The sequence below is a fragment of the Acanthochromis polyacanthus genome, chromosome 16, assembly GCF_021347895.1.
Source record: "Acanthochromis polyacanthus isolate Apoly-LR-REF ecotype Palm Island chromosome 16, KAUST_Apoly_ChrSc, whole genome shotgun sequence".
Lineage (NCBI taxonomy): Eukaryota > Metazoa > Chordata > Actinopteri > Pomacentridae > Acanthochromis > Acanthochromis polyacanthus.
The window spans coordinates 13,593,021-13,604,845 of NC_067128.1; positions in this window are offsets into that span (position 1 = coordinate 13,593,021).

Here is an 11,825-nt window from a genome sequence, read left to right on the forward strand (position 1 = left end):
TCAAACATTTCTGCCTCCCTCAGGACAAACTGTGATAAATGTGGTGATTTTCTAACTTTTCATCTCGCAACATCGTTAGGACCACATTTTAATATGTCCAATACTTGCAAAACCAATGACATTACCATCAGTCACAGCTATACTGAGCTTTAGTGTGAATTATCATGGACCACCAAGCACATATTAGGATGCAAATACACTGAATAAAAATACTGAATATTTCCTGCATCCCAAATCACATACTGTTCATGTTTAGGACAAAGTGCACATGCCCTTATGATTACATACTGTTGCATGCACTATGCATATGCCAATGACATACTACTTCATTTTGATATCAGCGTTAAGACTTAAACTTTCATTTTTACTTGCTCATAGTCTTTGGTGCAAAATGAGCTGTCATCCATCTGTACAACCCAGTCTCCACCAAAATATGTTTCTATACAACTAAACCACATTCCCAACTATGCTATAAGGGAAATATGTTTTCAACCCCCCTGCCTTTGCCTTAAATCAGTTGAGATAGGCTCCAGGCCCCAGTGATCCTTTACAGGAAAAGCGATGTATAGATGATGGATGGATGGATTGTGCTTGTTTGTGATGTTTCACAAAAATGTTTCGAATCAATCTATCTTTGCCAGATATTTTATCGGAGAACTGTTACTCCTTTACCATCAAAAATGTATTAGAGTGGTCGAACTGGTAATCCAGAAAATGACGGTGATACTTCAAACATGTAGGGTCAGTCATATTTTAACTCAAACCATGACATCTATCCTAACCAGGCGTAAACTAACCGTGACGTCACCCGTTGGTTTCAACGCTGAGAAAATGAAGCCCGGATTTTGCTACTTCCTGGTCGCCGTTTTGGACTTTTTGGAGCCAGTGACGTAAAAAGCGTCATCAAACAGACTGGACTGGAGAGCATCTAGGGGCAGGATTGGCTGAGGACTCTCTTATCCCGCCCACATTTTACCGCAGAGGCTTCTGTTGCTGTCTATCAAGTATAGCCACGCCCCCTGGCTCCACCAACTTTAACGATTTATTTAAAATTCAGTATTGATTTATTTTAAGATCGGCAACCTGATCTCTCATTTTGACCATGAAAACTAACGGGGGAAAAAATCCTGAGCTGTAGAAAATCAGTCTATCAAATTTTATTTTTTCCAGTGATGAATTGGGGTCTATGGAGCAAAAGCTTTTTGGAGCCAACCCTAGCGGACGGCGTGATATTGCAAGTTTTTGACACTTCCGGGTGGGCTTCAGATTTGGAGCCAGATGCTACGTCCACTATATATACAGTCTATGATCCCAACCCAGCCCAAGTAATAAACCAAGCTTGTAACGTAGTATAGTGTGATATTTTCCTCAATCTAACCACATGGCTTTGGTAACTGAACCTAACAAGAAAGCAAAAGAAAAAATGAAAATAAACGACGGAAAGTGACACTTAAATCCATTGTCCTGCATCAGACACAAGCCCTGGTCTCAAGTATTGATTATAATTGAACTTGGATACAGTTCATTTGAAATTGTATTGGATTGTACTGGACTTCTGGTTTGGTTGGTTTTCTTAAAAAATTCAGTTCACTTTTACTTCAGTACAATTCAATTATAATGTACCAATTCTCAGAACAAGTCATTTTTAGAGCACTCCACATATAAAGGTCAAAGCAAAGCCTTGTGTGGTGTTTGAAAATGTAGAAAAATTGGTTCTCTTCCCACTGTCCTTGCTTGGTCTTTGTTGAAGGAACAAGCTGAAATGATGGGCTTCTTGTTGTCTGAACAAAGATGTTTATGAAATGCATTGAAATGCTGTGAGCCCTTTCAAGCTGTAGAGACAAACCTACAAAACAGTCCCCCAAGTCAGAGGTTCCTCTCAGGTCTGTGAAGCATTTTTGCATTTTATATTACATAATGTTAGTTCTACAGCAGAGTTATCATCTGGTTCAGAGTTTGTTGCAGCAGCAGGCAGCAAGCTCCAATAAAGCCGCTGCATATCACCTGCCCAGCACCAAACAGCAACTGAAGAAAGGGGAGCATCTCGCCGGTAAAAACAGACATTTGTCTCATTATCTGGAAGAGAGACATTCTCTTGTTCCAGCTTCTCAAATGTGAGGATTCACAGTTTGTTTGTTTTTTTATTTTAATCTGCTGAATACACAAAACAAGAAATGATCTAGGAAAACTATTAGACCGTTGTTCACCGTTTACTGACTTGACATAGAACTTGCAATTGAAATAACACATCTATTAGTCAACACGCTACACAACACAGTGACAACAGATTGACTCCTAATAAAGTACTCTCTGGTGTCAGCACAGCTGAGCCATTTCCAGGTTTACACCTAATTATGTTTTTCAATAGATAAATTAAGAGATTAATCTGTTTTCATTTTGGGGTTTTTTCCTTGCTGAGATTCTGTGCATTTTTCTGTTTTCCATCCACCTACAATCCTGTCTAATAAATCAATAAAAAAAACAGAACTGCTGAAGACGAGGCAGCTCGCCACAGACCACCCACAGTTTGCATAAAATGCCTACACTGGGACAGTGACAACTGAGGGTGCATAGTAATAGCGTCAGAGTGGCATTTATGCTGCCCAGTGGCTTAGTGTTATTGCTGGATTTCACGGTGCTTTGTCCTGAGGGGCTGTGGCTGTTTGGTATATGCCACTGAGTGTCACGCCCTCTGACAGAACAGCACAGCGCCCAGATGGCACAGCTTATCTGTATGCTGTGCTGCTCCAAGGACACTGGCACCAAGATACAGCATCTCTGAGGATGTATGTCAGACAGGAACACTGGCCTCAGACACCCGACTCCTGATAGCATACTCATGACTTTAATGTCTCCGCTCACCACCTTGTGTCCTTGAAACAGTGCACCCAAAACACTCATTCTTTGAATCCTGAGACTGCTCTGGAAGGCAGTAATCCATGGCTCATCATCTTTCATCAGTGTGTCATCATATGAGAATGTAAATGAAGGCGTCTGCTTTACTTTTTTACTTTAAGCCTTCTTATGTGTAAATTTGAACCAATCAGCAACAAAATTCAAACTACTGACAGGTGATGTGAAAACCAATGATCAGCCATTTTGCTACTATAAAATGTTCTGTTGGGAAACCTTGGGCATTCATTACTTTGACATGTACCACCACCAGAGATCCACAGAGGCCCCACTATGTGATCCAAAGATCCAGAGGACCAACGACTTTTGAGCACATTTCTCAACAAACAAATTGGTAGCCTTCTCAATCAAAAATCGATTAACTGACAATGAAGCTAATGGATAATCATTCCGTCTTCTGATATAGCCACTTTGAATGTGGTTCAATAGGGAAGATCACCAGTCACAGCTATGCTCCCTCTTTTATTTTTAAGTCTTTGTCGGCCTTATTGACAGGACAGAAGTGAGAAAAAGACAGGAAAGTAGGGAGAAGAATGGGTAAGGACCTGCAGCAAAGGGCTATGGGCTGGATTCAAATCCATGACTGCTGCATCAGGGACTAGAGCCCCTGTTTATGTGTCGCCTGCTCAACCTTTTGAGCTACTGGGGCGCCCCACTTATGCTCTCTTCAGCACTTCAGCTTGCCTACAAAATAAGACCTCTAGCTGGTGGGCATGAACCATCACAGTAGACTTTCTCATGATGCCCCTTACTAGCCAAACTCCCATGATGCTCTCTGTTTGCCAACATGGAACTGCCATGGTAGCCCCAGTGACCGCCTCCTTGGATTGCCGCAGAGTTAAACAGAAAAAGGCTCCACCTAGTGGCATAAGCAGGCACTAGAGTTAATTTATAATACATTTTCTGACATCCATGTCCTTCATCTTCTGCCTCATCAGTTAATATGCTTTTATTCACATTGCTACACAGGACCAAAAGGCTCTGCTTCTAGTGTCCTGGTGCCAAACCACGCTCCAGTGATTCAGAGCTGTTTTGGCTGCATGAGATGAACCTACACAATATTAAGCAGTTTTAATTTTGCGGCTGATTGGTTTATGTGCAAACTAGCAGACAAGGGCTGAAAATGAGACGTGTTGTACAGACATATTTTGGAGGCGCGACTGAGGGATCACTCAGTCATCTTTTTAATGGACTGAACGAGCTGACAAAGGATCCAACAGACTGAAGTTTTAATTAGTTCTGGCCGCCTGATTGATCCGGGTAAACACTGAGCCACCTCACCCTAAAGTCACAGTCTTCAGGCCATAGATTTTAAACACACAGTCAAGGAGTTAAAGGGGAAGAACACCAGAAGAAAGCACTTCTAAAGGATAGGAGGGAGGGAGAGAGAGGGTGGTCATCACATTTTGTACTGTATAACCCTGTAATTTTTTCCCCCTTTTAATCAATGCATTTTCTACTGTAAAAGGTTGCAAACGGTGGTCTGAAGGACTTGTTTTTCTTTTGAGATTATTTCTATTTTTTCATTCAACCACTAAACCATTTCCGTTTGAACTGAAGAACAGATGAATTGGGTTTTTTTTTGATGATCATCCACTAAACAGCACATTTGGGCCATTAAGAGACTGTGTTAAACCATGCCTGAGAAATTTAGGTGTGATTTTTGATCAGTCTCTGTCACTTGGTAACCATGTCTGCCAGCTAACATGTTCCTGTTTTTTCCATCTGCGCAACATAGCTAAGTAACATCCATGGTATCCAAATTGGAACTGGAGATGATTTTACATGGTTTTATTTCATCTCGTTCAGACTATTGTAATGCCCTTTTTACCTGTTTAAATTAATCCTCTCTTAACTGTCTTCAAACAGTCCAAAATGCAGCTGCTCGTCTTGTAACAGGAATGAACCAGAGATCCCACATCACCCCAGTCCTATCCTCTTTTCACTTGCTCCTTATCAGCTTTTGAGTACATTTTAAAATAGTGGCGGGTCATTGTGGTATATTTCCGACCTCCTTCATCCTTACGCCCCGAATAGAGCTGTCAGGTCAGGCCAACAAAAATTACCTGTTGTCCTTCGTTCCAAGTATAAAACCTGTGGTGACTGTGCTTTCCAAGCTCTCGCACCAAAACTGTGGAATGCTCTTCCTCTACAGCTGAGATAAGCCGACCCCTGTGAAGCTTTTATGAGGCAGCTGAAATCATTTTTACTCTGACAGGCTTTTGGTTGACCTGTAACTGCTTTATATTATTTATTGTTTTGATGTACTGTATTTTAGCCGCTGCCTCCCTGTTTTAACAATTTATTACCTTTATCATTATTGCCTTTGTTTTTGTCCTTGTTCTATCACTGTTGTAAAGCCCTTTGTGATTTTGTATCTGTGAAAGGTGCTATATAAAGAAATTTGACTTTACTTGATGTGATTATTGAAACATTTTTCTCACAGAGTGTAGAGGATTGTTTTCTTGTGCTACAACTATAAAGGAAAATGATTTCATTAATGTAGCTAAATGTATTTTTTGTCACTTCACATTCTGTTAAATACACTCTGTCTCTCGAGAGTTCAAGCTGCAAACAGCTGTTTCGATGCTGCTGCTCTGGAACAATTTTTGTTGAGTGTTCTTATGTTGTTGTTATTTAGCATTTCCGAGGGTATTGCATATTCATCCTGGCTCCGGTCCTGTACTTGTCAGGCCTGTGTGCTGCAGCGCTGTCTAAGGTGCTGATTGTGCAGCGAGGGAGTCATTCAGCACCTTGGAGAGCGCCGCAGGGCACAGTCCTGACAGTAGCATGGCTGTCAGGATGCAGTGAGGATAAATGGATAAAGACCTTCTCTGTGTTGTGTGGAATGACATTCTTTTGCACTTCCATAGAGTGATTAATTATTCCATCCAGGTCTGCAACCCTGCCCGGTTATCTGTGCCTCCAAAACATTTACAGCCCCAGGGCCTACAGTAAAGTCAAGGCGAACCCACACATACATGCCACTGTGTAGCCGACTGCACTGGGATACCGCAGGTCCCTCAGGAAATCTCATGGAAGCAGGTTTTAACTTTGCTGTGGGCGAGAGTGTACGGTCACAAAATAAACTGCAGATCCCAGGATTTACAGCAACCACAAGGATAGTCTCAACAAATAGAGCTGAAAATGAGATTTTACTGTACAACGGCAAAGCAAGCCAAGTTTGACATGTGGATGAATTTTCTCTCTACTGATAAAGATGGAAAAGAGCTGGGCTTAGCAACAATACATGTGCAAAGCATCAATATACAGCAGGCACAAATCTGCCACCTCTAGTTTGAGGCGACACCTGCTCTGTTCTCCTGGGTCCGCCTCAACAATAAAGCACTTCATTCTGCATATAATGAAGAACTATTTATTCCCACTTAAAGTTTTCCTCTTTTATTGGTTTCAACATAAAATCACGGACAAATGTATTAAATGGCTGTGCTATTCAAAAGGAACTTGCAGCTACCAGCAACTTTTAAGGTGGAATATTTTCTTGCATTACTCATGAGTTAGATGAGTTGACATCATGAACCACCTTAAATGTGAATATAACTCTGATCATTTTATTTGGTTTTATTTATTCTCTTGCCGGTCACAGTATGCTTAAGTTTTTATTATTTTCAAAACTGTAAAAACAACAGCAAAAAAAAAAACTTCTCTTTCATTTCAGGCTTATTCCAGTACACTCTGGAAGCACTACACCTATGTGAAATGTGTACTTACTGTCCAAGAATAACAAATTCTTATGAATGTAATTGCAATTTTGCAGTAAATAACATGATTTTTTTGTTGTTGTTTTCAATGTGTTTCTATTTTTTAAAGAAGAAAAAAATAGATCCATAAAAATTACAGACATAGATAATAAACTTACATAATTAATCCCCCCCAAAAAATTTTTTTTAAAAAATTAAAAAAATAACATGATTTTATTTGAAGGATGGGACTGATTAAAGATGAATCAATACTAAAATCCATCCTTGCATGCACAACTCTCCCCAACAGGATGAAAGGAACACCAAACACATAATTAATATCAAAAATATCTGTTGATTGCAAAAAAAACAAAAAAAAAAACAAGAAAAATTAATTTTAAAAAACCAAACACCAGTAGTATTGTAAACTAATATGTTGAGACCAGTTTAATTGCTGAAAAACACAGCAACAAATGCTAATTAGTAACTGTAGCCACTGGAAAACAACAACAAATGTATTTGCACAATTTGATTACACAGCATTAAGCCCTCTTCACGCTCATGCCTTTAGAGAATTCAAGCGGAGAAACATTCTAACAACCAGCAGACGTCCTGCTCAACGTTTCCAGACAAGCGCCCAGAGCGACCACTCAGGTCCTAAGCACTACGATGTGCATGAAAACACAGAGATAAGGCTGATGATGTGTGAACATGAAACAAAGCCCTTCAGCCATCATCGCCTGTCCTCTCAACCTCTGGAACATAAAAGCCTGAGTCAGCTAAGAGTCCCAGGACAGATGGGGAGCAGTCTGCTCTCTTAACCAGCAGCTGCAAAAAGGGTGAAACCTATTTGGCATTCACTGTAGTGGTAGGCCACTCTTTATTCCATTTTATATCGCTAGTGTACTATTTAGCAATTCAACTGTAATGACCAAGTTTAGAACTATTGTGCTTCTTTCTCTTTTAAAATAATGTCTAATAGCTTCCACATATTAACAGTTTGAAATGGTTGTAAAGCATCTAAAAAAAAAAAAAGGTTGTCTCACTGAAAAATTTGTCCAGCGGTGACCTTCTTTGATGGGTGCAGAAGTAGAAAGAGTCAGGCTAGCAAACCACATGTTTCTGATATCAGCAGGATTGAAGGGTTAACTGAATCTAAACGCCCACAGAAATCAGAGACGGACACTAAAAATAATGTGCACAGCACCTTTCTGACTGAAGCAGGGGAAGATGCAGCAAATACTTAAAGTACAAACATACAAAGGTTTACTGTGGGTGACACTGATGTTGTAGAAAGCTTGTTAGCTTTAACCTGATGAGAGCAGCAGGTATGTGGCTGGAAAGCTGAAGGACTGGCGTTTGAATTTTAGGGTTATTTTCAAAATGCGACTTTTCCCAGTGTTTTCATCTGTAAGATTATTGCTATCTACGCTGCAAGATATTTAACATGTCAACAGCCATGACACCAGATCACAGGAGCGAATAGCTTTGAAAACTGTTATTTATTTGTGCACTTCAACACAGGGATGAGCTTGAAGTTAGAGATTCAAATTCTTTAAAAAGACTCTTCCTGGATTATATTTCCAGTAATATTTGTGACTGTTTAACTACATAAACCCACGGCTATTTCTTCTTTTTTTCCAGATCTTCCAACAACTTATCTGATAAGACAAAACTTGCAGATTTTAATTTTTTAATATTGGCCATCATATCCAGAAAAAAATGTCTCTTATTATGAAATTGTTTCTTAAAATATATTATTTGCATGAATTTAATCTGTCTTCACAATGCAATTATTTTACTCTAAACGAATGCATTATGTAACATACATAATTGCAAAGTTTCATCTGCTCTCTCTCGTGAAATATTAACATATTAGCACATAAAATGTTAATATGCATGTAATGACTGCATTCAGTCAATATTAACAAATGCAAGAAAAAGTTCATGAGTAATTTAAACAATAGCAGTGGGTGTGTAGATGAACACAGAGCTGTTTGCAGACAGTAGCTATGACCAAATTCCATGTGAAGTCAAAAGTATTTATCCTCACTAACAGTCTGAAACAAAGTGAAGCAACTTAGAATTATTGGAAAGTTCAGGTCAAGCAGTTTCATGTTTCATTTCATGAACACAGTGGCCCCTTTACCATATCGCAGTTCATTTTTCGTGGCATCACTGTATCGGGGATTTTTAAATTACATTTGGTATCACAGACTTTTTGCTAAATCTCTGGATTTTGAGGTATATAGGTATTTTTTACATATGTATTATTGTGGCGAGCTGCATTGAAGAATGGCGCTGGAGAAAGAATATCTGCCCTTAATGCACTCTGCAACTGGCCACACACACACAAAGCAACACTAAATAAAATGTCATCAAACACACTACAGTTCACACTTACAGTCCTGAAAACATAACACTAAACCAAACTATCTAGGCTGACTAAATCACAAAAACACAATAAAACACAAACACTAATCACATTGTAACACTAACATAAACCACAATAATGACATCTAAACCCCTTACACCCTGAACTCCCATGGTGCATTGCAGCACAACAGCTCAGTCATTGCTACCGGCTCTGTGATCGCTACATTATTTGGCCACATTGGCTCAGTGACCGGAGCATCAGTCTCCTCTGTCTCCAATCTACAGCAGCATTCAGCATCTGATCGTTGCATCATTATATATTCTACTCCCAGCTGAAACTATTACACTCTCTGCATCTTCCACATTGATCAATTACTGGCCCCAAACCACAGTGTCGCCCCATATTTAAGAGTCAGGGCTTACATGAAAGGTAACTATCAATCATGCCAGCAGGTACTGCTCACTCTGTCATTATATCAGCTCAATGTCTAAAAAAAAAATAATATTTTGATTATGAAAGAGATGTCAAAATGAGTAGTGCTAGTTCTATTTATTTACAATCATTTGTGTATTTTTGTGCCTAGACCCATTTGGAGGTTTTGCTTCAATTCACTGAGTTTTACGAGGACATCTTACAAAACCAACTAAAAATAGTTTCTCTGTTACCTCTGGTGACGTCCAGCAATGAAGACTGATTTTGGTTCATGGTTCTATTTGTACTGGTTCAGAGTAAATCATTGCCAAGATTTATGCCTCACTCCCAAATTATTGGAGATGAATGAAATAGCATGGAAATGTAAATGGAAGGTGTCTTTCCAGAAACAGTATCTCTCTCATACTAGATACACAACTTTACTCCAAACTCTGCAGATTGTCCAAAGCAATCACTTCTTCTGAAAAGATACGTTTAATTTTTTATATGTAATTTTTCAGTACAGTGAGCACCACAAATGAAATTTCAAAAGCAGTAAAAGCAGAAATACCGTAAGTCAGCCTTAAATTTTATTTCTGTCTCTACGAGGCCTGGACCTGGCACTGATCTCCTGATGTAACCTCCCAATCTTTGCAAGAAGCACTTCTCAAAATGTATTCGAGAAACTTAAATTTCTTCTGCATTCAACAACTGAGCAGCGCTATGGTTTCCATGACATGAAAGTGCACATGAAAGATTAAACTGGAAACACATTTTCTCGTTGTAAATGGGGGTTTTTTTCAGTTCAAAGATTAAAATATGATATGCCCTTATTTTTCAGATTTACGTGTGCAAAGCCATTCCGAGAGAGTAATAAAAGCTGCAACATCTCTGCATGCATAGATTAAAAATAAACGCCATCCCATACAGCAGGACATGAACTGTCAGTAGCAGCTGCTTCCACTCATTACAGAGATCAACTTTAATGATCACTCTGAGCTCATACAGAGCAGAAACTGAAGGCCTGCTCACTAAATCATCGTGAGATCAGGAGACAGCTGCTAGCTAGCGTTAGCTGCCCGGCAGAGACTGACTTAATAAATCAGAATCCACAACCTCCTCGGCTTCATTTCTCCTGGACCGAGATAATATCAACAAACCCAAACAGAAATTGCATCAGTGTGCAGTCTTCTTTATGTCTGTGCTTCTCATAGAGACGATCTTTAGATCAGCTAAGAGACAGAGTCAGCTAACAATCATGAGTCACAACAGTCCAGGAAACTGTAAACTATTCACACCACAGTTTACAAGACTGTCATGATTTAAAATTTATCCAGCTATCATCCACATTGTTTTCACCTAAAATAATCCTGGTGTGCTCATTGTTATAATTCCATTTTCACAAAGCAAACTGAACCACCTACAACACATAACCACCGCAGACACATTACAGATACACTGTCTTATTGAGAGAAGCTTAATCAAGAAACTATAAGAATCAACACTGGATCATTCAAATTAAGATCATATTCAATGGGTGCTACGGCCACAAGTAATTGTGTGCCATCTTGTTCTTTAGGTGGATTCCTTCTTGGCCTTTTGTATGGGGAGATTTTGTGTGTGGGTCCAGCTGTGGCTGGTTTGGGAGCCTCTCTGCAACCCCAGCTGCCACTCATCTCAGCTGATAAGTCTGGAGCAGAAGATCTGCACTCCAGCCTTTGATCTCCCCGCCTCCTGACACATCGGATTGGTCCACCACCAAGACTCCTGCTCCCAGAAGACCCTAGCAATCACCACACACCAGTATATCTGCGACCAAAGCTCTCAATCGAGGCAGCTGGTAGTTGCGACCAGTCTGGCCTGGCGCCTCTATGTGAGTTGTGTATTGTTTTCCTGTGTGGTCCGTTGGTCTGTAGATGCTTGAGGTGGGCACTACAGAAGTTTCAAGCTTCTGTTGGCAGCTGCTAGTTTGGTGGGGAGTGTCCAGACTCAGTGGAGACTGAGGATCCAGTTAGCAGTGCACCAACTTAGTGAAGAAGCTGTTCAGTATTTAGGGTCTTCGTTAACTGTGTGTTCAGTGTATGTATTCAGAGGCACCAGTTTAGTTTAGTTCGCTTTTGTGCACTGTTGTATCAGTTTCTGTTACTTGTGGTGGTTGTTGCTTCTGTATTTTAAGTTTGGCTAGGGAGTTTAGTTGTTTTACTTGTGTTCAGATAGTTTTGCAAACTCTGTCAGCCTTCATTTTGTTACATTCTGTTTTTTGATTTGGCAACATCCACCAGTTTTGTGTTTCTTTGTTTGACCACTTTTATGTTTAATTTGACACTGAGCAATAAATTCCTTCACCTGAACCAATAACATTCTGGTTATCTTGTTGCCTCCAGCTACCCCAGAGGTCGAATCGTAACAATGGCAAACATTTT